Source organism: Sturnus vulgaris, chromosome 4, assembly GCF_052056855.1.
Source record: "Sturnus vulgaris isolate bStuVul1 chromosome 4, bStuVul1.hap1, whole genome shotgun sequence".
NCBI classification, from domain to species: domain Eukaryota; kingdom Metazoa; phylum Chordata; class Aves; order Passeriformes; family Sturnidae; genus Sturnus; species Sturnus vulgaris.
In genome coordinates, this window is record NC_142246.1 from 19,002,786 (window position 1) to 19,030,582 (window position 27,797).

Below are 27,797 nucleotides of genomic sequence, written 5' to 3' on the forward strand. Positions count from 1 at the left end.
TATCTATGTTCCCATAGAAAAGAGTATTAAAAATCTTTCTATTTAGAATTTACACTATATAGATTCCTTGAAAGTATATAAAAGCAAATTGCTGTGAAGTATAGAAAACAATACCAATGTCCCATGATACATCTATTATAGAAGAAGTAAAATATCATAAGAGGTAAATATCAATGTATATCTTCCTATACCCTTAGGAATTTAGTCCCACAAAGAAACAGCTCAAACCTTTTTCAAGTTTTATGAAGGCTTCTTTAAATATTTAGAGATGGGAAAGCCACTACTTTTCTACTTCAGGCTGATAAAAGAGGAACTTTCCTTTAGTTTTTTTAAAACATGAAAGGGGCAAGATCCCTAACATCAGAAGCCTCCTCCCTTTTCTCTAAGAATGGTTCTTTCAAGTCTTCAAACAAGAAAATACTTTCCTCTGTAGTTCCTGATTTCCCACCAGACACAGTGCTTTTAATCCCACTGGGCTCTGTGTGTGTGTGTGTGTGCTGGCGTGCCAGTGCCTGTGTGTATGTTAGAGCAAAACTAACAGTAGTCTACCAGCTCTGAAGCATGTACAAATGCAATGTAAGTATGCACAGATACAGGGATTGAAGGAGGGAAAAGAATCCTCATTCTGTACCCTGTCCCAGGTTGCACATCCTCAAAATTCAAACTGAGGGGAAGCATGCTAAGGATCTCTGTGAAATCAAAGAGTAACAGTATAGAAAACAGATGGGGTTGATACTCAAACACTTGAGCCCCATTAGTTCAAGTCATAAAATCTTAGCTTAGATCTTAAATTAGACTTTGGTTGTAATTAGGTTCTCAGGTCTTGCAGTGGTCCTGCAAACTTTCTCTTTCTATGTCCAGAGAAGTGTTTTGCTTACATAGTTAAAATGAGCTACTTCCATACACTTTTTAAACATGTTCAAAAATACCTTACATACACTCTTAAACAGTCCTGTGGTGGCATAGGGTGATTAACTTCAGTTACATGCACTTACTGAACTTTTCAAAGGGCTCGACACTAAAAGCTACTTATACATAATTTATGTCATACTTGCTGGCTGAACTCTGTTCTTGTACTTCATGCCTGCCATTCTCATGAGCATAATAGCAATAATCCATCATGTATATGTATAGCATTCTTACTCTGTTTGCAGGTTGATAAGGATAAAGATACAATGAAAAGATAAATAGATGATGGTTGCACCAAATCCCTGGGGTTATTAGATTTTAGGAGGGTAAGCTTTATTCGTTCATATTTATATTAACTCTTGGGTTAGTATAAAACTGTTTTATACAGCAGCGCTGTACTATAGTGGTAAATGTTAACTGTCCACGTTTTCTTACAGGACATGGTTGATCAATGCAAAGTCCAACTGACTTTTATTCTTATTAGGGCAATATTGCAACTGTCATTAATACATTTAATCCTCTTGGAGCCACTGAGGGCTTCCATATTCATAATAGCTATGGAGCTGAACTTTATATGTATACTTTATTTTTCAGTAGCATCAGAGTAAATAAATAAAGGTTTGCATTTAAATATTGCCATCTCAAAAGGGTTTATTGGAACTTAGCTGATCATGTGGAGCAAATTCCATGTTTGTAATATATAAAACTGCAAATTGTTTTCTTATCAACATATTGTTGGAGGCCAAGGGGTGTGATACTTCTCAGTGAGTCTTCCTGAAAACTGTACAACATGCCTTCTGAAGGCAGCATCTGGGTGGTTTAAACTTGAGCTTGTTTAATGTATGCCTATCTGTCTCTTTTCACAAACAAAAATAGAACTTATGTATTAAAATAATTGAACAGGAAAAGAGTTGGTTTGAACAGAAAAGTTAAAGAAGAGCTGACTAGCTTTGTGAGATATGAGCACTGATCTTGATGTTTAATAGTGTTCAAAAGAAAAAAAGGATCATCTGAAAATTACATGCAGTAAAACATGACTGAAAGTAATAATAAAGAGTATTTATCATATGCATTAAGTTTTTTAGGGCTCTAAGTGATTATTTTTGAATATGTTCAGGATGTGTTACTAGTGGCACTGCTTTCAGAGATTAGCTCTGAAGAAAGTTAATTGGCTGTGAATAAATTTCTGTTAATAAATTTAAAAAAAGTTTTGTGAAATATAGTAGCTTCATGCAGAGACACTGACAAACTATGAATCAGTTTCCCACTGAGAGGCAACCTAATTAGACAAGTGGAGAGCTGCACTAACATGTCTAGGCTGCTGTTTTGGGTTTGCATGGCAAGGTGTGGTAGTGGGGGGTCTGCAGGGTGGGCTGCAGTGAGATGCTGCCAGAAGCTCCCCCCAATGTTCAACAGAGCTAATTCCAGCCAGCTCCAAGATGGACCCATCACTGACCAAGGCCTCTGGAATAACATGCCTAAGGAGAGGGGAAAAAACTGCAGTGGAACAGCAGTGAGAAGAGAGACATGAGGAAGATGTGACAGCAAGAAATCTGCAGACACCAGGTCAGTGAAGAAGAAGGGGAAGGGGAAGGAGGTGCTCAGACTGTGGAGCAGAAATTCCCCTGCAACCCGTGGTGAAGACCATGGTGAGGCAGATGTACCCCCACAGCCCATGGGGGTCCTTAGTGGAGCAGAGATCCACCTACAACCCATGGATGCCCAAAGGAGGCTGTGACCCTGTGGGAAGCCCACACTGGACCAGAATCTTGGCAGGACCTGTGGTCTCCTGTAGAAAGGAGCCCACATTGAAGGAGGTTTGCTGTCAGGACTTGTGATCCACGCCAGAGCAGCCAGTTCCTGAATGGTGTACCATGGAAGGGACCCACACTGCAAGAGTTTGTGAAGAACTGTAGTCTGTGGGAAGGATTCAGGAGGAAGAAGTTGGTGAAGTCTTTTGTGTAAAGGACTACACACTGGAGCAGAGAAGAGTAAGAGAATATTCCTCCCTCTGTTGAACAAGGAGTGACAGAGACAGCATGTGTTGATCTGACCACAGCCCTCATTCCCTGAGCACTCCTGGCTGGGGAGGAGGTAGAGAAATCAGGAATGAAGTTAAGATTAGGAAGATGGGAGGGAGGGATGGCAGGAAGATGCTTTAAACATTTGGGTTTTTTTCTCATTACTCTACTCTGGTTTTGACTGGCAATAAATTAATTTACCTTTAGAGTTAAGTCTCTTTTTCCCGTGACAGTAATTGATAAGTGATCTCTCCCTGTCCTTATCTTGACCTACAAGCCTTTTTTATGTTTTCTCTTCCCTGTCCAGTTGAGGAGAGCAGTGTGGCTTTAGTGGGCATCAGACATCCAACCGTGGTCAATTCTCCACAGCTGCCTTCAATTCTGGGATGTGATTGGGATTTTTCTGCTCCAAGGGCTGTTGTGATTTAAACCCCTGCTGGTAACTAAACTTGTCTCAGGGGCTTTGTCAGTCCCCTGCAGTGGAATGGGGAAGAGAGTTGGAAAAGTAAAAAACTCATTGGCTGAGGCAATAGGTAAAGCAAAATCTGTGCAGGCAAGAAAAACAATGAAAGGAATTCACTGCTTTCCATGGGAATGCAGGTGTTCAGGCATCTCCAGCAGAACCTGGTCTTATCACACAGAAGGGTGAATTGGGAAGACAAAATCATCACTCTGAATGTCGCCATCCCACTTCTTTCTTCTTTACCCAGCTTTATGTGCTGAGAATATGTGGTGTAGAATATCCCTTGGGTCAGCTGTCCCAGTGGTGTCCCCTTTAACTTGTGCATTCCCAGCCTTGCTGCTGGTGTGGAGTGAGAAGCAGAAAAGGCTCTGTGCAAGCAGCAGCAGTGAAAATATCCCTATATTATCAACAGTGTTTTCTGCACAAAAACCAAAACATAGACCCATAGAAACCACTATGAAGAAAATTAGCTTTATACCAGCCAAATCTAAGCCCTAGAAAAACCTTTGCATTTCTAGGATAAAATTCCTTCTCCATGTAAGTCACTGGTGACAATTCGTATTGTCATTATCAGGACTCAGTCTGACCTGTTTTAGAGTCTGTTCCTATATGTGGGTAAATACTATGGTGCTCTAACAATAAAGAAGAAATTCTGCATAAACAAAATTAGAAAAGCTGAGGAACAAATGCACACCATATGAAACTTGGGTAAAAAGAAATATAAGAAAGTTCCTCAAATTTATTAAAGATGAAAGAAATGAAATTTTTATTATTTAAAAGAAATGAGGACCAAATAACAGATGACACAACAAAGTGCAAAATCTTCACTATATTTTTTCTTCATTCTTTACCAAAGAGGTTAATTGTGACCAGAAGCTTAAAATAATTAACATTAGCAACTAAGCACTAGAACTATAAGCCAGAATTGGTTAACAGACAGAAAAGTTCTCAGACCACCACAACTTAACAACATTTTTCCCTAAAGTATTTATGATCTCAAATCTTCTTTGAACCATTAGCAGTCACCTTTGAGAACTTTTCAGAAGAGATAAAGGCTGAGGGGACATCTAATGGAAAAATACAACTAGTAAACTAAAAAGAAAGAGTATTATGCACCATCCCTAGCTTACACTTAGAATGTTAAGGCAATAAATTATTAATCAGTGATTTTTCTCTCTGAGCACCTAGAAAATCTGAAGTTGGTTAAAAGTAACCACGAGAGAATTATAGAAATCACAACAGAGCTGCAAATCACAACAGGCCAATCTGATACCATTTCATGGCAGCACAATTAAGTGAGAAAGTATTTACATACTTTTTCTTTGCTGACATGTGACAATTCCATATGACACTGTCAGAAGTATGGTAATATGTTCTCATTGGAAATTACAGTAAAATCAGTTAAATCACTTAGAAACATTTTAGCATCTGTTCACTGACAGTCTGAAAGAACTGGAGTGCAGCATTACGCAATATTTTTATTACAATTGAAGGAGAAGTATTTGTGGATAACATTAATCAGGAAGGTTATAGAAATTCTGGAAGGTAGAATTATATTCAACACGATTTTGATAAACTGCAGAAATGGTACAAAGCAATAAAATAGGATATAACAAAGACATGCAAACTGCCTAGGAAGGAAAATGTAAAATGCAGAATAGCTTGCTAGGCAGATATACTGCAGAAAAAGGACTCAGGATTACAATGGGTTGCAAATGGAACATTAGCCAATATTGCAAAACCAGCAGAAAAAGGATGATTTAAAATATGTAAGTCCTGAGACATATGGAGTAACTATTTCACTCTAGTCAGCGTTTGTGAAGTCTTAAGAGGATTACTGAATGCAGTTTTAAGGCCTAAGGGAAGGAGGGGATGAGATAGAAGCAACAAAAGGTTAATAGATGTGGAAAATATGACCACTCTCAAAGAATGAATGAAAAATATTAAAAGCCTTTCTTATTTAGTCTTGAAAAGAGAACTTTGGTGTCATGTGTTAACAGTCTTCCAATATAGAAATTGTTACAAGGAGAGCAATCATTTGATGTCAGTGCTGCCACCCACCAAACTCAAAACCAAAATGATTGGTTGCAGTAGGAGGGGTTTGTGTTGTGTATCTGGAACACCTTTATGTTACAGTTAAGAACAGCTTACCTAAATCAGTTGTGGACTGTCTGTCTACCTGTCCAGTCTACCTGGACTTTAATAAAGCATTTGGCAATGTTTCCCACAGCATTTTCCTGCAGAAATTGGCTGCTTGTGGCTTGGATGGGTGCACTGTTCACTGAGTTAAAAAACTGGCTGGATGGCTGGGCCTGGGGCTTAGGGGTGAGTGGAGTTACATCCAGATGGAGTTCCTCAGGACTCAGTTCTGGGGCCAGTCCTGTTTAATATCTCTATCAATGATCTGAATGAGGGGATCAAGTGCAATCTGCAAACCTCGCCAATCTGCAGGTGGCACCAGTTTGGGTGAGAGTGTTGATCTGCATGAGGGCAGGAAAGCTCTGCAGAGGGATCTCAACAGGGGAAGTAAACCAAGAGCAGTTTGATGAGTTTAAAGCTGAAGTGCTGGATCCTGCACCTGGGTCAGAACAACTGCAAGCAGTGCTACAGCCTTGGGAGACAGCAGCTGGAAATCTGTATGGGGTTGACAGCTGCTGAACATGAGCCAGGGTGTGCCCATGTGGCCAAGAAGGCCAATGGCACTTGGCTTGTGTCAGAAGTAGCGTGGCCAGCAGGACCAGGACTGATCATCCAGCTGTACCTTAGCACTGGTGAAGCCATACCTTGAGTGCTTGTCCAGCTCTGGGTCACTCCCTTCAGGAATTGAGGTTCTGGGGTGTGTCCAGAGAAGGGCAGTGGGACTGTGAACAGCCTTAATAGCAACTCTGATGAGGAGTGGCTGAGGAAGCTGGGATTGTTTAACCTGGGGAATAGGAAGCTCAGGGGAGACTTTTTCACTCTCAGCTTCCTGAAGGGAGGTTGTGGATAGGTGGGGTCATCCTCTTCTCCTAAGTAATGAGTTACAGGGCAAGAGGAAATAGTCTCGAAGTCATGCCAGTGAAGGTTTAGATTGGATATTAGGAAAAAATTAATCACAGAAAAACTCATCAGGCTCTGGAACAGGCTACACAGGGAAGAGTTTGAGTCACCATTCCTGGAGGTGTTTAAAACAACTGTAGGTGTGGTGCTTGCAGATGTGGCTTAGTAGTGAACTTTGAAGTGGTAGGTTAAAGATTGGACTCAATTATCCTAGAAGTCTTTTCCAGCTTAAATTATTTTATAACTATGAAAATCACAGTTACTTTCAAAATGTCTTTAAAAAAATTACAACTTTGATATTAGAAAATTTAGAACTTATTCTACTTGGTTATTTAGTGTATTAATGTGTATAATGAAAGAATAATATTTTCCATATACTATAGCAAAAAAGGTTTCAGTAAAAGAATTTAGTAAACCTTTTTTCTCACTGTGCTGAATGAAAGGCACAATCTTACAGCATATCAAATGTAGAAGTAATCATTACTTCAGCATATCTTCTCTAATATATTTATTTATATTTCAACAGAAGTTTTTTTCTGGGTGACCTGGATCTTGAGGTTTTTTGAAAAAATTTCACATTATCTGTACTTATAACTTCTTTTAAGTCTCCAAACATATTAAATGTCACTGAGACAGGAATTGACTTTTACTAACTTGTGTGCAAATGGGAAAAGAATCTTTGATCAAAACCTTTAGCACTAAATAATTAAGGATTATCAGAATGGATAAAATCTTGGAAAAACTTATCTGAAGGTCAGTGTCACCCTGATTTGGTTGAAAGGATTCAACAATGCCTTTAAAGGTGTTTCTGTTGCACTAATAAAATAAAATTTTATCTAATTGTGGGAAGGTAAAATGAATTGTGTTTTGTTTTGGTGGCTTAATCATGAGGAGAAAATGAACTCTTGACACACAGGATGTTGCAAGATGAAAAAGAAAGTTCGGTTTTGAGCAGTTAAAAAAGTTCTTTCTTATTTGTATAGAACATGTCATATTGACATATATATCAAATAATTCCTGATAATGGAGCTGGAATGCACAATATTATTTACATTCAGTTGTAGTTAGCTGTGCTTTTCATTCCATCCCTGGTATTTGTGGGATATTTAGAGTCAGATATAATTTCATTATTATTCTGACTTCTCTCAACTAGTCATTGTCAAACTATGCACCTGACTGACCTCTAATGTGACACCTCCACCAGGATGTGATCTGTTCTGCCTTAATTGTGAATGTCAAGTTCCTTGCAGTGAACAGAGACCACCCTACACTTTTTAGTGAACACACAACTTGTTTCTGAGTTAAATCAAAATGAAAAATAATTCATTAAACTACCTCACTCTTTGGGGACTCCCTTAGAAATTAATGTCATCTTAACAGGTTCTAGCACTAATCAGACACTTAAGAGTGGCCAAGTGGTACCAATGCAGCCCAATTTTGGATTTGCTTTTTTATGATTATTGCTTGAACTCAGTCTGGACAGTACATACCCAATGAGTATAAAACACACTCATCTACAACCTCTCACTTTTCAACTACATATTTCGAACATATAATTGAAATAAAGGAAACATGTCATAATAAAATTCCCTTCTTTTCCCTGTTTTAGTAAACATAAAAGAAACATAAAGATAAATTAAAAATTAATTTAAAAAAGGTTCTTCCAATATTAGCTTTAGAGTTTACTTCTTGACATGTAGCCTTCTAAGAACATATTATGAGGGGAATAAATATTGTATTTTACCCCTTTTGATGCCGGAAATTATACAGGTGGATTTAGCATTCACAGAATGTGACTTATGTTATTGACTAGGCTCCAAATAATGACATTATTGAGTCCCTATTCACATATATAATAAGAAACATGGAGAAAATAATTAAAAAAATAAAATAAAATAAAATAAAATAAAATAAAATAAAATAATAATATAAAATATATAATATAAGATATAAGATTAAGATATAAGATGTAATATGTAATATATAACATATCATATATCATGAAGTACTATTAATCTAAGTGACTATTCACAAAAGAAATAGCATATTTATTAAAATAAAATTTCCTTTACAATGCAAGCAAGGAACAGGAATTTCAAACCTTCTAACTGCCCTCTAACTTAGGCAATTAAATAAGTCAGAAAGTGATTGGACTGTACAGTTCTCTGTGAATACAATATTTCCAAACTAAATTAATGGCTCTGAAACATGACAAAAGCAATTAAATATAAGTGTTATCCTGGCCAGTGTATCTTGCTGTAGCCTGCTCCAAGCCTCTGGCTTATAATATGAAAGGATTGAACAGATTTAAAGTTTGTTAAAATTGCCTTCTCCTTTTTATGAAACAATGTATAAACAGGTGTAATGATTTTTTTTAAGTCATAGATAAAAGAGACCAAAATATAATATACTTTGCAGCAATCATTACTGATCAATATATCTTGACTACTTTGTGAATATTGTCAAAAAATGTATTCAATTCTATATTGTATATTCTATATTCTATCAATTGAAATTATAATAGTTTTAAAAATCGTTGAAAATTAAATTGTTTGTGTAAGGAGTGCATTCTGTGAAATCTATTTGTAGTCACAGAGTCACAGAATCATTTAGATTAGAAAAGAACTTTGGGATCATTGGATCCAACCTTTGACTAATCACCACCTTGTCAGCTAGACATATCAGTCATATCCTGAAAACCTTCAGAGATGGTGACTCCTCCAGCTCCCTGGTCAGCCCGTTCCAATATTTAACAACCCTTTCTGGGATGAAATTCCTCCTGACGTCCAGCCTAAACCTCCCCTGGTGGAGCTTGAGGCCATGTCCTCTTGTCCTGTCTGTGGTTGCCTGGGAGAAGAGACCAAGCTCCACTTTGCTACTACCTCTTTTCACGTAGTTGTAAAGAGCAGTAGGGTCACTCCTTGGTCATTCAAGAGAAAAAAGGAAATGAAATATAATGCCTACCTTATACTTTTAAAAGTAATTTTACAGTCTTTAAAAGTTTTTTACTTGGATAGCACTTTGCACAATAATAGATGCTGAAAAAAATTAAAAATAGAAATTTTTGAAAGATTATATGGAGCTTTTAATTCATGACCCCAAATTTATTTTAGAAAAAAATAATCAGTTTAAAGACACAGTAGATTCATAAATTTCGAAATTACTTGCAGCTGGGTCTTGGACACCATGGACAATGAATTTTGTTTATTACCATGTTTCTTTTGAAAAGTCTATTAGAATAGAAATGACACATTACACTTTTCAGTATGGATTTCTGTTTCATGTACAGAGAGACATTTTCTAATGATATCCTATGGTAAATTGAGTACTGCAATTACGTAGGGATTTGAAAAAAAAATGTGTCACAAAGCAATACAGAAATATACTTTGCATTGCAGAATATAAAATAAGACAAAAAATAATACTGAATATTAAAAAAATATTAAAAGTTTCTAAGTTCCAAAAAATGTTTCCATTTATAAGACATGATTTCATTATTAAATAATGAATGATAACTTTCTCCTACATGATAAAATAGGAATGTATACATAATAGAAAAAAATCAATGGAAGCATGGAAGCACTTGTGTCAGTCTCTGGGAGGGAAGGACTGACTCATATATGGAGATTGTCCGTGCAGTCTCTGGCTGTTCAGGGAGGCTCAGGAGAAGAGGATCTAAGGGAGGGCAGTTCCAGAAGGATCTCACAGATGTTTCTGGCAACCATTCTAGGGCCAGCAGATGTTTCTCTACCCTGGTTAAACCTAAAGACAAGTCAGGCAAGGTAGCCTGGCACAGTAAAATGTTGTCAGAACACTAATTCAGATGCTGAAGTCAATGCAGATTTAATCCCAATGCTGACTACATAGAGGGTGCTTTAAGGAGGCATTTGCACTGCCTTAGGGACTGGTGCTGCTGTCACTGCCAGCCCTTGGTGTTCGTGTGCCTCATGGGGGACCCTGGGCACAGACTGCTTGTTCAGAGGGAACTTCTTTTGAATCTATGAAAATGTCAAGTGTTTTCATCTTTCTTCAACATTGAAACTCAATTTATGGGAATAAAGAATACTAGAAATAACAAAATAAAACTGTTATCAGGGCATATATGACTTGAATTCTAAAAAAATATTATGAAATAAATTTTTAGAATTGGTGGAATAAAAAGAATGTATTTTATGCATATTAGCTTAATAAGATGCACCATTTTCCCTATATCCTCTCTAGTCTCAGAATTGTTTTGATTTTTAACATCAATATACATTTTACTCAGAAAAGTGTTTCAGATGTTACTTTGATAAACTGTAATTATAATATAATCATATAGGATTTCAAAAACAATCGCACTGACCAGTCAGCAAGGTCAAAATTGTTATTGACTTTGCTTATGGCAAAGCCTGACAATCATTTGATCCTACACAAATTGCTTTGAAACCAAGTTTCTGAGAAATTTGAAACAATAAACCTTGAAAATTTTTTAAATGTGTACACTTCTGCTGCATTTTTAATCCTTTTATTGTGATTTTTAATCATTATTTATTGATGTCTATATATTGGTAATGCTGTCTTTGAGATCTCTCATTTACTTTCAATCGAACTACTGCAATCTGTTTAGCATCCCATGCTGAAAATATGCAACAAGAACAACATATGTTATTTTGTGTTAAATTAGATTTCAGGCAATAGGTATTTTTAATCACCAAGTTTATGTGTTACAAAATAGCAAAAAATAATCTTAATTCCTTTCCTGATTATTTAAGACATTGGAGTGCAGATGCAAATGTTGTATCCACGTAGTAGAAAACACAGAAAAATGCTACCTTAAAAATGCTATCGTGGTTTTTTTGAAGCACTTATATGTTTAAAAACCACCAAATGTTGAAGTCTGCACTCCTTGTATTAGAGCTAGCTTTGTCACATCACCACAGCCTGGAATGTATTTAGCACTAAGGGAAGCTGACACAGGGCTCTGCTTCAGGGATTTTGGAGGCTCAATTTCATACAGTATGAGTTATAATTACACTTCTTGAGAGTAGGAAGATGCTTTGTCAAAATCTTCAGAAAGTGTAAGATATCATTTCAAGACCTATTTGTAGCTCTGGAAAAGCAGACAAACAGATACATTGAAAATACAGTCATTCTGTTTGCTGTACACTACCCTGAGACAGCTCATTTTATCATAGTATCTATAGTTTTGCAGGATTTCTATTTTCTCTGCTTCTACTTAGAGAAGTTTTAATGATATTCTGTGAACCACAATACTTTGCAGCCCAAATAAAATTTGTACTAAATATATTTTAAAATGAGATGCCCCCAAATTTGTTTTAAGACCCTCCTTCATGGCCCAGTAATAGCCAGAAGGGGGAAAAATAAAAAGATATGATGTAGTCTTACTGCAGTCAGTGAGCATTCACGATTGAATTAGCTCCAAATTCAAACTTTTAGCACATATGTGGCAGAATAAGACACAAAAGGCTATAGTTTGATAAACATTCCTTTCAGCCCCTGTGCTATCTCAGGGAGTCCCTACATTTCTGATGTTCCTTATCTTCACTTCCCTTTGTAAAAAATAACTAGGAAAAATGGCCTATTTTTATTCTGGATCAATTTCTCAATCTCACAGGCCAGACCTGTAAACAGTTGTGCTAGCTTAACTGAGAAAATGGCATAAGGACTACACTGATAGCTGAGAACTCCTTAAGACAAACTAATGCTGAGAAAGTGTTCTTCAAAATAAAGGTAAAGACATTTATTAAATAAAATTACTTTTTCTGTTGTATGTACATATGAAAAAGTCAAAAGGAAAATCTATTTGTAAACGGCTATTCAATGATTTTTTTTATTGTGCATTATTAACTTTTTTGCAGTCCTGATACTTGTAGTACACATGCTGTTTTGTATTTTTTTTAATAATCATAAATATATCAATCATACTTTATTTGGTTTTTTAGGTGCAAAACTCCCATCAGTTAAGAAACAAACTCCTGTTTTAACCCCAGCTACTTGTCCTATTCAGGAAAACCATGCTTTATTAAACTGTCTTTTCTATGTTTAAATAAATAGATAGAAAGTAGCTTAATTCAATTTTCAAATTTTTGTGTGTGTGTGTCTTCTGAGTGCCTATTATTTTTTTCTTTTTGAATTCCTATGGCATGATTTAACATGATCCTTAATAACCTCTATAAATCTTTAATAGAATTTCTTACATGTAAAAGGACTTGGTTGATAGCTTATCAGTTACAGAACATACTCAGAAACTGGATAATGGATTCATCAGGAACCTCTGTTCTCACAAGAAAAATGTGACCTGAAAAAAATCTTTTACTAATGGCTAAACCCAACAGATTCCAGAAGTTAATTCTCAACTACATTTTGGGTTATACTGCATTATTTCATTTCTATCAAGATAGGTTAATGCAGCAGGGTATATGGGCAAAATATAAAATCTTTGTAATACATGGTCTTACTTCAGACCCTGAAGAAATATTATGAAACCTCCTGCAGGCTGCCGTATATTGGATGAAGCATGTGTTTGGTTAAAGCCAATGCAGATTCACCAAGGGTGAATTACACTTGACAAAACTGATTGCTTTCTATGACAAAGTGACTTGCTTGGCTGATGTGGGACCAGCACTGGGCATTGCCTACATAGATTTCTTCAAGACTTTCAATGTGGTTTCCTACTGCCTTTTCCTAAAGAAACTGATGCACTGTGGTCTAATGGTCAGTGCTGCAGGTGGGAAACTGACCAGACACACCCCAGGGTGCTGGAAAACATCTTCTTTTCAAACTGTCAACCTGCCACAAATGATGTCTCCCAGGGATCAATATTGGGCCCTGAAGTGTTTAATCTTTTCATTTTGGATGGGATCAAGTGTACCCTGGTGAAGTTTGCCAACAAATTGAATGGGGATTTAGACATTTCAGATGGGAGAGTCACCCCGTAGGAAGACCTGGATAGGCTGGAAGAGTGGACCTTATGAAATATAGGGACAAATGTAAGGTCTTTCACATAGGATAGCATCATCCAGGAGTGAAACACAGGTAATGATCTACCTGGCTGGAGAGAAGTTTTATGGGAAGGCACCAGAAGGACCTGGTGGACAACCAACTCCATATGAGCGGACAGTGTGCTGCTGCATCAAATAAAGGCAACAAACAGGATGCTAGGTTGCATCAATGTGGGCATCACCAGCAGAGGGAAAACATTCATTTTCCCACTCTACTTAACACTTGTCAGGTCACATGTGGAGTACTGTGTTCAGTTTTGGTCCCCCTGTACAATAAAGGATGTGGACAGACTCGAGAGGATCTGGAGAAGGGCCACAGAGATGTTCAAAGAACTGGGAAGCCTGACATGAGGAAAGGCTGGGAGAGCTGGGTTTGTTCAGTATTGAAAAATGGAGGCTTAGGGGAGACCTTGTTCCAGTTCTTAAAGGGCGGCTACAGAGAAAATGGAGACTCCTTTTTGCAGAGTCACATGGAAAAGACAAGAAGTAATGGGTAGGAGTTGTCCCAAGGGAGATTCTAACAAGACACAAGAGAAAAAGTTTATACAAGAGGAATAATCAGCCATTTGAATAATCATCCCAGGGAAGAGGTGGATTTCCCAACATTGGGCACATAGGATTTCGTGGGACATGTGAGTGGACCCTCTTGTCTAGACCATGCTTTTGCCAAGAAAATTTGGAGCAGATGAACCTAGAAGTTCCTGGTCTTCCATGATTCTATGATCCTATGAAAAAAAAGATGGATGCAGCTATTTTTTAAAGTCTAATGCAGGTATTCTAAGGTCTTAATTTTAAGATCTTATCCTTTCCAAAGAAAAACAGATGAACGTGTTATTGATTATCTTAATTAAAATTTAGTCACTGAATGCGTTACAAGAGAAATACAATAATAAATATAGTTGTGCACAAAGGAGCCTGCAGATTGTGAGGATAGTATCTCAAATGTCTTCTTTTTTTAATCTCTTTAACACAAGCTATTTATTTATTTTTGTTTGAGGTTCTTCAGCATTTCCAGTCAATGTTGGACACATATTTTTTTCAGTTTTTTTTTTTCTTCAGTAGGCTCCTTCTCCTTCATCTGCAGGGCGTCATGATTTTTTGAAAATATAATCAGACAAAACCTATATCTACTTTTCTATATAGTAGTATATTTATTCCAATGTCAGAGTTGAAAGCCATTATTCCACTGCTGAGCTGGTTACCTCTTTTCCTTCCAGGAAATTATTTGATTTGAAATATTATTTTGAATTGTCAGTATCATATGTGGTTGTATTTGGTCTAGCCGAGATTAAGTTAATTTTCCCCATGGCAGTGCAGTGCAGTGGTATCTGGAAAGGTGTTGCTGACACAGCAGTGGTTTGGGCACTGCTGGGCGGGGCTGGCACAGCATCAGCGCTGCCTCTCAACATTCCCCCCATCACAGGGCTGGGAGTGGGCAAGATCCTGGGAGGGGACACAACCAGGCTGACCCAAACTGACCAAAGGGACCATACCGTGTGACACCAGTTCAGATATAAATCTAAGAGAAGGAGGAGGAAAGGGGGCATTTGTTATTTACAGTGTTTGCCTTCTAGAGCAACTGCTCCATATGCTGAAGCCCTGCTTCCCAGGAAGTGGCAGAACATCACTTGCAGATGGGAAGGAGAGAATAAATTTTTTATTTATCTTTGCTTGTGCATGCACAACCTTTCACCTTTGCTTTAGCAAACTGCCTTATTTCAACCTATGAATAGTTTTCCATTTTATTTTGTCTCTGTCCAGATAAGTGGAGAGTAACAAAGCACCTTGGTAGGCACCTGGCATCCAGCCAAGAGCAACCCATCACAGTGTCATTCCTTTTAGCACTTTGTCAAGATATATTTACCCCCTCAGCTCTAATCTTAGCCATTTTTATTTTCATCCTGTCAGACTTAATTTTTTCTGTGTATGACAAGCATTTGTCCCAGTCTTAGCTACAATGTATGTGTTTTTAAATACCAAATTAAGAAACACTTAAATAACATTCCATGTAAATGATCCATTGTATTATTAATTCATAGCTCATAATTTAAAAGAAAGTCACTTTAAAGAAACAAGGAAGTGTATAGAGGGCAAGAATAATGAGTCTGGGTTTCTCCAGTGGATCACATTTTAGGAGACTGAATCACAAATATGGTAACGTCCTTGAGTTGCTGCAGAAAGTCTTGAACCCATTGTGGTTGGTCTGTCTCCTTTATGAATAAACAGGTCAGTCAACAAAAAATGATGAAATATCTTCACTTCAGAGTTTGGTATGTTAAGGAAAAGCAGCCTCAGTGAAAATTTCCTTCTTTCTAGGAGTTTGTGGTTTGCTCTCATTGGAAATGATTGCAAACCTCCAAATTAGGAGCTGAGTATACATCTGTGGATAATGTTTTCTCTAGCTATTTATAAATCTGTTAATTCATATATAGAAGGGCTAGTATAATTCATAGTCCAAATATTTTTAATGGTCACTTACTACATTCTTCTCTGCAATGACTTTAAATTTGTTGTGGGGTTTTGCTGGCTCCATCTCTTCTAAGAGCAGTCTTTCAAACTGTATATAAAGTAGACTTTAAAAAAGTTTATTAGTGATCTAATTTTTTTTTGCCAAAAATAATAACCACTCTGTGTTGCTTGTTTTTGTTTTCTAGTTAGTCAAATATTTTACTAGCTGTAGGCTATAATATCTGTCATTTATTGTAAGAAATGGGGTGGAGCAGAGTTCTTCCAGTCACAGATGATGACACATAATTATACACCAGAAAATAAAACTCCCTGGGGAAAAAAATATTTCAGATCATGCTCAAGTGAAATTGTTTAAGGCTATTTTGGGTGGCATGGGTATTTATGAGCTCTATTAATAATAAATGAACTAATGTTGTAGTTCTGCAATTTGGAGACAACCTCATCTGACCGTTGAGAAGATGCTGGCTTTCTGGCAATAATGAAAGTGCATAAATATTCATATCTTAAGAAAATAAAACCTCCTATCACTCTGTAATGGTTTAAAGTAGAGAAAATGTAATGAAAACTGAAAAGTATTGAGTACCGAAATTTGTAATAGCTAGGTTTCTACATGTATCGTTTAAAACCACATTAGATATTCTTTCAGTAGCAGAAACTATTAACCCTTCAACCAGTTACTTTGCCAAGAGTATTAAATACTTGTTGAATTGTAGTGCTCTAGAAATATGCAGATACACAGAAATTGTGTAAGCCTTTGCAGATAACTTTTTGATATGCTTTTTATACCTGTCCAGAAGATAATTGAATGCTGACTTATTCCAGGTTAAGTTAAAAAAAAAAAAGGAAATAAGCCCCATTTAAAAGAGCCAGTAAATGCCTTCCAAGCACTTCTCTGTTTGAAAATGTTTGTAGTTACAAAGCTAGTTAGTATTCTTTGGGTGGTTATTCTTGCTTTAAAACACAGTTAATTCCACAAAAATTGTATCATACATTACAAGAGAGGAATTCCTTCATGCTCTCTATTTTTTGTGATCATCATTAAAATTACTACATAGCATGACAAAATATGAAAGTGGGATTTGCCTATGTTTATTCAAATCTGAGGACATGCATTTCCTTACACTGGTCGAAATAGGGATCAACTTTTGTAGCATAATGCATGATTAGAAAAATAAGAAGCACCCTCTGATTTGGGAGTCAGAGTAGCTCTTCCATTTGGTTTTACAGCAGATAAAGTTTATTCCTGCTGAGGGATTTCTATGCTGGTATGTGATGTAGGTGCATCCTGGGAGTCCTGAACATCCTGGGAACTGGATCAAGAGTGGAGAAAAGACAAAAATGTTAGAAATCTTTTGCAACTTTGCAGGTCACATATCTTTATGTGAGTTCAGCATATCCCTGGTGAGTCCTGCAATACTGTGCAAGTTTTATTTATTCTTTTTCCTGCATTTAAGATGTCGGTTATATCAAGCATGGAATGAATATTTTCATCTCTGAATTTGATCATCATAACCAGGAATAGTAAAGGATTAAGAAAGAAAAATAAGAAAAATTAGTTGCTCTTTCCTCCTGTCAATGAACTTACTAATCCTCTTCAGTCACCTAAATATATATCTGTATCATCACACAATTTCACATGAATACACATATATTTATGTATCTCATATATATATATATATATATATATATATATATATATGTGTGTGTGTGTGTGTGTGTGTGTGTGTGTGTGTGTGTGTATTAAATAATTAAAAGATCCCCTAGCAGGACAGGACAGACATAAAAGAATGAGGATACGAACAATTTTGTAACCCTGATCCCAAAAAGTAAAGTGGTATCAAGGTTACAGCTGCAGTTCAAAGTCTGAAGTAGCAGCTACAAAACACATCTGGTTTTCCCCACAGCTTGATACCACTCTTTATATCAAGCCACTTCATGAACCACACTTCAACCAAGAGATACAGCTTGAAGAATGATAGCCTGATAGAATTAGAATATTAGGAGAATCAAACACAAAAATTACACAGGATCTAGGAAAGAATATTTTATTGCAAATTACCACGATGCATATGAAATGTGAACAAACTTGCCTGTGCCATAGGCACAGAAAAACACCTGCACTGGGATTTTGCTGGTTATACCCAGCTAACAGAATTAGGCATTTGTTAATTCAGGCACAGTGTAAAAAGTGACACCAGGCAGCAAGTTATAAGGTCCTTAAACAAGGAGGACATTATTTCTTTTCCCACACCTAACAAACAATAGTCTCTTTTAGTATTGTCTTGATACTGAATAGACTCTCCTGATCTTGTTTTGTGTGGTGTTCTTTAAACCTTTCTTGTGTTATATGCATGGACATATGTGCATCCACATATAGACACATACAAAGACTATTTCAAAATTTCTGTTTAGTACCAGTAAAATTCCTAATGTTAAGTGGTTCTAACAATTCTGTAACTCTTGCTGCCTAAGTACTCTTATATAGCTGCTGTAATAGAACTGTATGATCCCCAAAATTCTAGACATCCATCTCATTTCTAACAAGGCATTAATAGGGTCAAAGATTCACCCTCATTCACTGAGCAACATTAAACATGAATAATTAGAAATACTTGTGCTATTTTTAAACAGATAAGGGAATCTCTATACCAATAATTTATTTAAACCTTTAGCAGTAAGATGGCAATCTTGAATGCATTAATAATTTCCATTTTATGAATTTCTGTTTTACTTTTCTGGAACAGAAATATAAACCTATCCTAATTATAACAATTTCTAGAAACCTGAGAGACTTTTCTACTTTCTGTTAATTAAGATAAAGCATGGGTACCATGGCAGTTGACCAGTACATGTTGGAGAGGGAAGGGCATACTTCTCTTTGAGATATTCCTAAAAGGAAGAAGAAAACTATAAAATCCGTAGGTAAGTGTTGGTAACACCAAGTTCTACTAAATGCACCATTCTTCATGAAAAAGTGTTGAGGTCATTCTCAGGGCTAAATGTAGATGTCCTTGTCCATGAAGAACTGAGTCTTATACTGCTGAAGCTGAGGATCCAAATCTTCTCAATCTAGCAATCTCAGTCCCATATCTCCCTGAGGTTAAAAGAATTTCTTTCACTTGTGCAGGATGTTTTTTTTCTTGGGGCAGGATACTCTTGCACGCAAAAAGGAATTGTAGTCTGCCCAAGTTTTGCATCATCTTTGTTAGTAGATAAAAAAAACATTTTCCTGATTTTAAAATGTTACATACTATAGTGCATTTCACCCCCTCATATCTTATCACAAAATGCTCTCATTTTGTTTCAAATCACTGCTTATTATAGCAAATAATGTACTAGAGATTAAATATAGGCAGTATAACTGTCATCTAGATAGATAATATTACATGTAATATGAGACCAATGTCTTAGATTTCTGCTTTTAAACATGTTTTTCTGAGATATTTGAAATCTTTCCTGTTTTCCAGATGTCGCTTATCTCTATAAAAGATTTCTGTTCTTTAATCACTTATTGTCTAAAAGTATGACAAATAAGTCATAATTTGAAGCCAGGTCTTGAATATAAAGCAATTTTTTTCAGTATTTGGAGAGTCAAGACTTTGGAGCAACCAGACAGGTTCTGAAATACCCATCCTTGAGATTTTTCTGGATCCATCTGGATAGCCTGGCCTGATCTATGAGCTGATCCCAGTTTGAACAGGAGGCTGGATTAGAAAACTCATCAGGTTCCTCCCAGACTGAATTATCTGAATTGTCCTATTTAACCTATGCTGCTAATTCAAGTAATTATTGAGTGTTAGGTGTATTAAACTTTTCACTTATTGACTCTTACTTAATCTTAAACTCTCCCCAGAGTTTTGTTCAGCCATACATATAAAAACGGGACTGGTAAAGCCTATCACTGGCAGGTACTGTGGATCTTAGCACCAGTGTACTATCTTAGAGAACAGAAAGTATGTTCCTCCTTTCTTAATGCCTAGACATTTTGCATCTTAGGTACTGCAAGTGAAACCTTGTGTTTTCTATCATATTCCATCTCACCATATCCAGGTGGTTATAGACAGTTGCAGATTTAATCTTATTTTGTCTGCTTTGGCTTATACTTTAAATGAGACTTCACCACGACACTTGTACTTCATGGTCTAAGGATAAAATGGGGATTGACAATTAGGCATAACTTTATTTGCAGAACACTGGGGGCTTCTGTTCAGTATGTTTTATATGAAATGGAAAGTTGCCTCTGAAAAAATAATATCTCTCGCTTTCCACAGTTTTCCAAACTTTATCCTTAGTCTCTATGACCAATAGAGACAATAGTTGTTGAAACTCAAGATCAGATTTAAAGTTGAAACTTAAGATTGGAAGTTTTCTTCTCATTTCCATCCTATTCTCCTATTTACACTTTCTAGTCTGTGTTGGACTGTATTTCACTTGAGCTGGTCAGTTTCTTTCTGTCACATCTCCAGAATACCATCAACAATCTGTAATTGCTATTTAACAATGTGTGGGAGCTTCAAATTAAAAGGAAATCTACCTTTGTACTAGAACAGAGAATGTTCTACATAGGCAAAGATATATGTGTTGTTAATCATCTTTATATTGTTTATTAACATTGGATTTGAAAATTTTTAGCAGAATAGATTTTCACATAGAAGATGAAGGAATTATCTTTTAAACAAAGGCCCTTCCCAACCAATTTCTAAGTAACTGTTCTGAAGTGTGATGTTTTGCGATATTTTAAAAAAGTCTGGCAATTATTTAACATTGGCAAACAATATATTATTTTCTGCTTTAATTCTCAGAAATAAATGGGCTGTTTTATATGACATTAAATCTGAAACAACAAAGGAATACCACAAAGAAAATCAATCTGAAGCAATCCCTTGCAATGGAAAAACATACACCCAAATAGATGAAGTTTATTGATGTTTGGAACAAATGAAAGTGGAACCTTATAATGAAAAGAATCAGACTCCTTAAAAAAGATTGGTATTACCATCGTCTAATAAAATATCTGTTCAGATATATTTGGAGAAATTAATGCTAAAGGCCAGTGTGGTTCAGAAACTAAGCCAAATTTGACACCCATTCCCTCTGCCTTTAAATATTATTGTATTGCAATCGTACAATTATTGAAAATTGGTATTGAAATCCTAGCAATGTCCTACAGTAACCATCTGTGGAGTATTCTGTGCACATATACTACAGTCATTTTGCTTTCAGTGGCTTTCAGTTACTGTCAGCTATGGATCATTAAGTGTTGGCATAGCATGCCATGAGAACAGATCCACTCTCAAGGTCTAGTTCTGGGCGAGAGTTGTTAGTATGCATCAATGAAATATTGCGGGATTTGAGATGATGGGTAACAAGAAAAGTAGTTTCAGCTTCACTGTATGCAAGAAAAATTCAAGAACATGTGCAAAATCTGGCCCCTTTTCTAGATATCAGTTTGTAATTTCTGGGTGAAGAGCTTCTGTTTCTGTGCCTAATGAGTTCATAGTGATCAAAATGTATGTCACTCAAAGCATATGGAAATCCAAAAGGTATGATCTGTCCATAGCTGAAAACTTTCTATATTTTTATAGAACCATTGTAGTTGAACTGAAGCTATCTTCATTACTTATTGGAAAATAAATATGACTCATACTTCCATTCAGTGTAGTCCTGCATCTAATGGAAAAGACTATCAGGTTGTAAACCAGGAGGAATATTTCCCATGCACAAACTTCAAGCACTCTGGTCATGGGCATGAATCATGTGTGCTCAGGAAATTTATACTATCTACAGTTTATTCATGTCCTGGTGGGGATCTTATACAAATTCAATAACTGAACATGCCTTAGGCTGACATAAACAATTTGGACTATAATTTCTATTGTCCTTGCTTTCTCCGTTCCTCTGTAGTTTGACATCTCTCTAAAACAACAAGAGAAACAGAGTCCTTTCTGAACACTATGAACTATATCTCACTGATCCTTCACATTCAGATGCTTTCTAAATAAGTGGTGTCCTACAGTTTCCATTTGTTAATATCTCTTTCCCATAGGTTAGCTTTCTTTATAGGGAATGCCAGCTTCTTCATTCTTTCATTATCACTATCCCTCTGACCTACTACAGCAGAGATAAAGCCCTTGCCTGAACAAAGTATTTAGAAGGGAACTCTGTCTTTTCACTCTGCAGCCTAACACCATGTTATATACGTGGGGGTGGGAAGAGGGTTGGGTATCTACAACTGAGTGGATATCAACTGATGGAGCATTCAAACCTTTGCAGTATTAATTTGAATTCAGCCAGATCCTAGGCTTCTGTATTTTCAGTTTCCCTATTGCTTTCCAACCCCTGGCAGAGAGGCAGAATTTTTAGCATAATTCTTGGTCTGTTTTCCAGTCTGTAGATATCTGTTTGTGATTTCCCAGTTGTGGTGGTGTATATATGCAAGTGAAATGACTCTATAAAGACACAGGAGAAAAAGATCTTTGTGATGATAAAACTCTGTACTATTCCTCTCTTGTCCGATAAAACCAAAATCAATTTTTCAAGTGATTTAAGAAATAGTACACATTTTCTTCTTCAAATATTAACTATTAAATTCAAACCAATAGAAATCAAAAATACTTTCAAACTATTTCAGCTCGCTGTAGTAGAATAAGAGCTGAGTAAATTCTACCACTCTCCCAATAGCTTCTTTAGCTGCAATATAAAATGTCGTGATTAGATAGTGGCTCAGACTATCTCCCTAGAAAGAAATAATTTTTCCGTCTTTTTTTCTGAGCTTGCAGCTTCTGTTGCATACACATGAACTCCAAATACTGTTATCCATAAAAAAAGTCCCTTTAGAATGCAAATGCCTCCCAAAATAATTCTGCCACACTGAATCTGACTCCCCGAGCCCCGCCCTGTAAAGAATTTATTTGTCATTTATATGAAATAGATATGAAAAATACATTGAAAAAATCCCAAACTAAGAGCTCCATTTTTGAATGCTATTAACTGATTAACTGCCACAACCAACTCTAGAAAGTGTCTGCAAAAAATGTGTTGCACAACTTGCCAATTCTTTGCCCAATCATCCTTTATGTTCAGTACTAACCTAAAGTAATTAGAATAAATAATGATACTCCAGAATCTCCAGATATCGTCTGCTCGAATCCCAAAATGTAACTCAGATTGTTTAGGACCTTGAACAGCCAGACCATGTCATATCTATTTCTGGTAAAACTGAAAAAAAAACCCCAAAAACAACCCTCTGTAGTCTGTTATGATTGTGATATTAACATTCCAATAAAATTGCTAAGCCATATATTATCATAGAACCCTGGAAACTGCAGCATATTTCTATGAGTTTTCAGTTAAAACTCAGAATTACAAAGCCAGTGGAAACTTAAAGTTTTTCAGCTACAGTTCACAGTTCTTATTTAAACAAAATATAAAGCTTGCAAAATTTCTTCTGCTTTAAAGCAGTAAAGAAATTCAGGACCAAATTTTATGATTGCTAACAAAGACTGTGGAGCCATGGCAATTTACATGTGCCAGCTATTTGGCTTCTCAAAGTGAAAAGAGTCAAACAAGTGATTGCAATGTTTTTAAATGTTACTTCAAGTCCACAAAAAGAGCTTGATGTCAGTGTCTTAAACAGTATAAGTGAATGAACAGATTGCAATAAAGCAGGTGAGAGTCAAGACCACCTCCTCTACCCAGTGCAGCATGGAAAGAAGCATCTTCCTATTCGCCACAACTTGTGTGTTCTGGAAGCTTCTCCCATGAATTCCAAACAGGGAAGTAAAACATATTGAGAAACTTTCTGACTGATGTCATAGATTTTATCATCAGGGAGAAAATAGCCAGTGTCTAATAGAAATATGAAGTTAGGAGAGGCAGTGGGAACATTGAGTAGTATGTCTGAAAACCTCAGATGTATTTGAATCTTGATAGTAGGTTAAGGAAAAATTATTTCTGGAGGTTACTTGTCTGGTTAATTGTTATAATGTCTATGACTTTCAGCTTCTGGTTAAATGTGACTCTCAACTATTTTTGAGTGGCTAGATAGGTGATACAGCCAGCATACTTTTCATCTCAATTTAGTTAGAATTTTAGAATCTTATCTTTCAAATTGTCAAGGAAATGTGTCAAGTTGTTAAAGGAATATTTCTACCCTCTAGCCTTAAATCAAGGTACACTTCTTCCTGCTGACTTGCAGTACTTAAACTCATTCATTCCTACTTACAGACAATCGACATTATTAGTAATAATTTTAAACTGTCACTCAGCAAGTCCCAAGCATCTCCCTTTTTAAAGAATTGCAGAATCGTGGAAGGGCAAAGGCATAAGGGGACCTACATCATCTGCTTTAACCCCTCTGCACAAAGGTGTGCTAGAGTAGATTAATTAGTGCCATATTCTCCTAGGTTTTTAATATCTCCATGGATGGAGACTCCAAAACCTCTCTTGGCAACCTGTCCAAGTACTTAATCACTCTCAGGGTGATTTTTTATTTTTAAATGTTTAAACAGAATTCCTGTGTTTCAGTTGATATCTATTGCCTCTTGTTCCTTCACTGGGCACCACTGAGAGGAGTCTGCTTTTATCTTCTTTGCTGTCTCTCATCAGGTATTTATAAACACTCATAAGACCCCTTCTTGATTCTTCTCTAGGCTGGAGTCCCAGCTCTCTCAGCCTAGAGCAAATCTGCTAGCAAATCTCAATCTGCTATCTTTCCAGTTGCTAATACTTAGAACTCTTACACATATATACACTCCTTATAAATCAGTTCCTTTCTTTCAGGTTCATTGCTGTCTACTGAGTATGTTAAAATTGTTAAAATGTTTTGCACATTTTCTCATTGATACTACTGAATGGGTAAAGGGATGGAATTGGACAAGAGTCCTTGGAATTCTGAGAACTAAAATAGCCTCATAAAGTCCAGTCCTCTGTAACAGTATAGTCAATGCTGACAAAAGAAATGAGGCAAATTTTTACTTAGCAAATGAAACAAAACTGCAATCCTTCTAATCTGCAAAGCCTGTGTGGTCTAAAGCTGACTTTCCTCACGACTTTTCTAAATTGACAAGAAGAAAATTCCCTGGTTTTGCTTGCAGTGCAACACTATTTTTCACATTGCTAAGCTGCAGCCAACATACTATCAAAGCTTCAAGAAGAAGTCAGTGTGCCAGGTCTTTCTTCTCAGTTTAATATCCCTGACAGTAGAGTGAATATCGATGACAGCATTAAACGTCTTCTGGCAGGGCTTTGCTAAATCTGAAAGCAAAAAAATTGAAAAAATATATAACCACTCAGTAAAAGCATGCATGAATCTTTAAAGTCAGTATCTCCTTATGTGCAAATTGAAACATGAAATAATTTAAAACTCTACTTTTCTTGAATTTAACTCTTTCTGTAATGACTAGTGATGAAGCAACTGTGAATAAAATATACAGTGGTGGAAAGGGGAAAAAATAAGGTGATATGCCAATTTTATCACAGTTCTGAATTTTTAGTAGACACTTTTTATAGTGTTTAAGGGATACTGAATAGAATGACAGTAAGAAAGTGGCAGGTATTGCTCTAATAACTCCCTTAACAGCTTCCTGAGGAGCACATTGAAAAACACATTAAATTTTCAACAAGATGATTAAAACTCCTCCCGCTTAAAAAAGGGAGGTTTTTTATATATGGGTTTTAATAAACACAACAGAATACTAAATATGAGCAAGTCATATCCCCTGGTTACCATATCTTGTGTAGAGGTAATAATTTTTCCAGTACTGGCAATCTGGACAGGAGTATAAAGATAGGCAATATGACTGCCAGTGCCCTAGTGGGCCATAATGTAATGCATGGGAAAAACTCACATACTCTATCTATGACCATCCATGTGGTTTTTTGTCTCTTTTTATTCCTCTGACCCTCTGAGTAACTTCAGGAATAAATTGTGGCCCAGATCTGAGAAATCTATATATTTTGCTTTTGTATCAAAGCTCAGTGGATGGTTGCTTTTGTATTGTTGGAAGCCACTTAAGCAATAATAAAAAAGCAGTGTGGGAAAATGCCCCTGCATGCATTCATTTTTGAATCAGAAAATATAGTGACTCTTGAGTACAAATGCTGTCATGTATTTAAATTACCCATCTCAAATATTTATTCAAAGCTCATTTTCACAGAGCAGGTGAGGATATAGTTACTAGACACTAGGCAAAGCCAGAATAATAAAAACAGTTTTACAGGCAAAGAGAAAGATCTTTTCAGTCTCAAAGTTGCTATTGTTGATTGGGGCTGTTGCTGGTGATACAGATTTATGATCAAGGCACAGGTTATTTACAGCATTATTGTAAAATAGCTTTGCAATTTTTCCATGATTTACCGTGTAGTTTATGCAAGGTACCAGGTGGCATTTTACAGTAGCAGGGGAAATAATGTTACTGCTCACTGCAGCCTTCTGACAGTGACAAGGATTTATGATGTCACCTGAAGATGAGAGGTTATGGAGTAAAAAGAAGACCTTTAGTCTTGTATCTGCTCCTGGCATCCTACTATGACTTTATATGTTTTGACATCCTGAATTAAAGTACCAAATAAAATGGCCTTGCATGGCACAGACACCATTTTGCTTTAAGACTAGTTATATTTTACCCATGGGAAATTCTTTATTAGAAACTCATTGGCATGAGCCTTCATGATTTCTTAAAGGATTAATGACTATTGGCATATCCATTTTTACACGCCTAACCTAGCACCCCTTTCAAAAACAAAGCACTTCACAAAATTAGGAACATTTTGGGTGTTATTCTTTAACAGCCAAATAGAGCTATGAATCTTTCTTATTAATACAGATTTTTAAAGGCTGTTCAAAATATGTTATCTAGAAATAAAAGGGGAGTCAATAAGAACTTAGGTACTAATTATAGTAGAAGGATCTCTGTCAAATGATAAAGTAGCTGCAGGTAAAAGTGAATTTCTTCTGTATTTATAGGGATTGAAGCTGATGGAGAAAGACTAAACAATTAAATTTTCAGGAATTTCAGAAGTAGTCCACAGAAACAAATATTACTAAAATAATACCTATAAAATAATAATAACCTAGTATTTTCGACTAGGAGGGCAATCTTTTTTAAAAAGATGAGAGTGACGGTAATAGTGTTTAGGCCATGTTTCTTATCTGAGTACCTACAGCAGACTCACAAATAGAGCTGTTTGTTAATTTCAATAGAAACATCAGATGCAAACAATGTCTTTATGTACTAGATCTTGTATACGTACCTTTGGATCACTCACAATAAGTAAGTCAACTACAGTTCGTGTTGATCTCAGAAGGTAAATTAAGGCTCAGTACTTCTGAAAATCAAAACATTAACTAAGAAACTTTGACCTACTCTGATTTTTTCTTTCTTCTAGTACTTTTTCTTGACTGTCTTACACAGTAATGAAAATATTACAAGTTTGCCTGCTCTGTGTTCACAGAAACTCACAAGATGGCACTTGCATTCCCATCAAACTTTCTTCCTTCTACCTGTTCCTCTTCTCTATCACCCTCAACATATAGAAGAGCAAACGAATGTTCTTGAGGTAAAAAGTTTCTACTTTTAATTTTCAGGAAAGGACAAAGCGAGAAAGAATGGAAGAATAAAATTGGAAGTATCACAAATGAACGAGCTTGAATCACAGAGATGAAAGAATACTTTGATAGTGTGATCAGTCTCACCTGTGAGTGTTTCTCTCCTCATTGGCATCTTGATGCTTGTGGCTTAAGTTTGATTGTGAAACTCATGTCTTTCACTCCCGTGGGACTTCTCTTTTGGTTTGGTCTAAGTGCAGAACTAGACTGTATGGCATATACGTAGGTTCATTGAGTTAACTTGCAGGTTCAATATTCTGTGGCTTTGACATTAAGAGGGTTCT

The 27,797-nt window shown here is 36.2% G+C and overlaps 2 long non-coding RNA genes across 3 annotated transcripts in view; both read right to left on the bottom strand.

Moving 5' to 3' along the window:
• The window catches only part of LOC148223896 (uncharacterized), a 115,016-nt gene that overhangs the window by 75,490 nt on the left and 11,729 nt on the right, over window positions 1-27,797 (bottom strand). The window lies entirely within an intron of this gene.
• Window positions 17,935-27,589, bottom strand: LOC148223897 (uncharacterized). Its single transcript, XR_015803054.1, has 2 exons — window positions 27,159-27,589; window positions 17,935-25,160 (listed from the first exon to the last, which is right to left on the bottom strand). It is a non-coding gene; the product is annotated as an uncharacterized LOC148223897 (long non-coding RNA).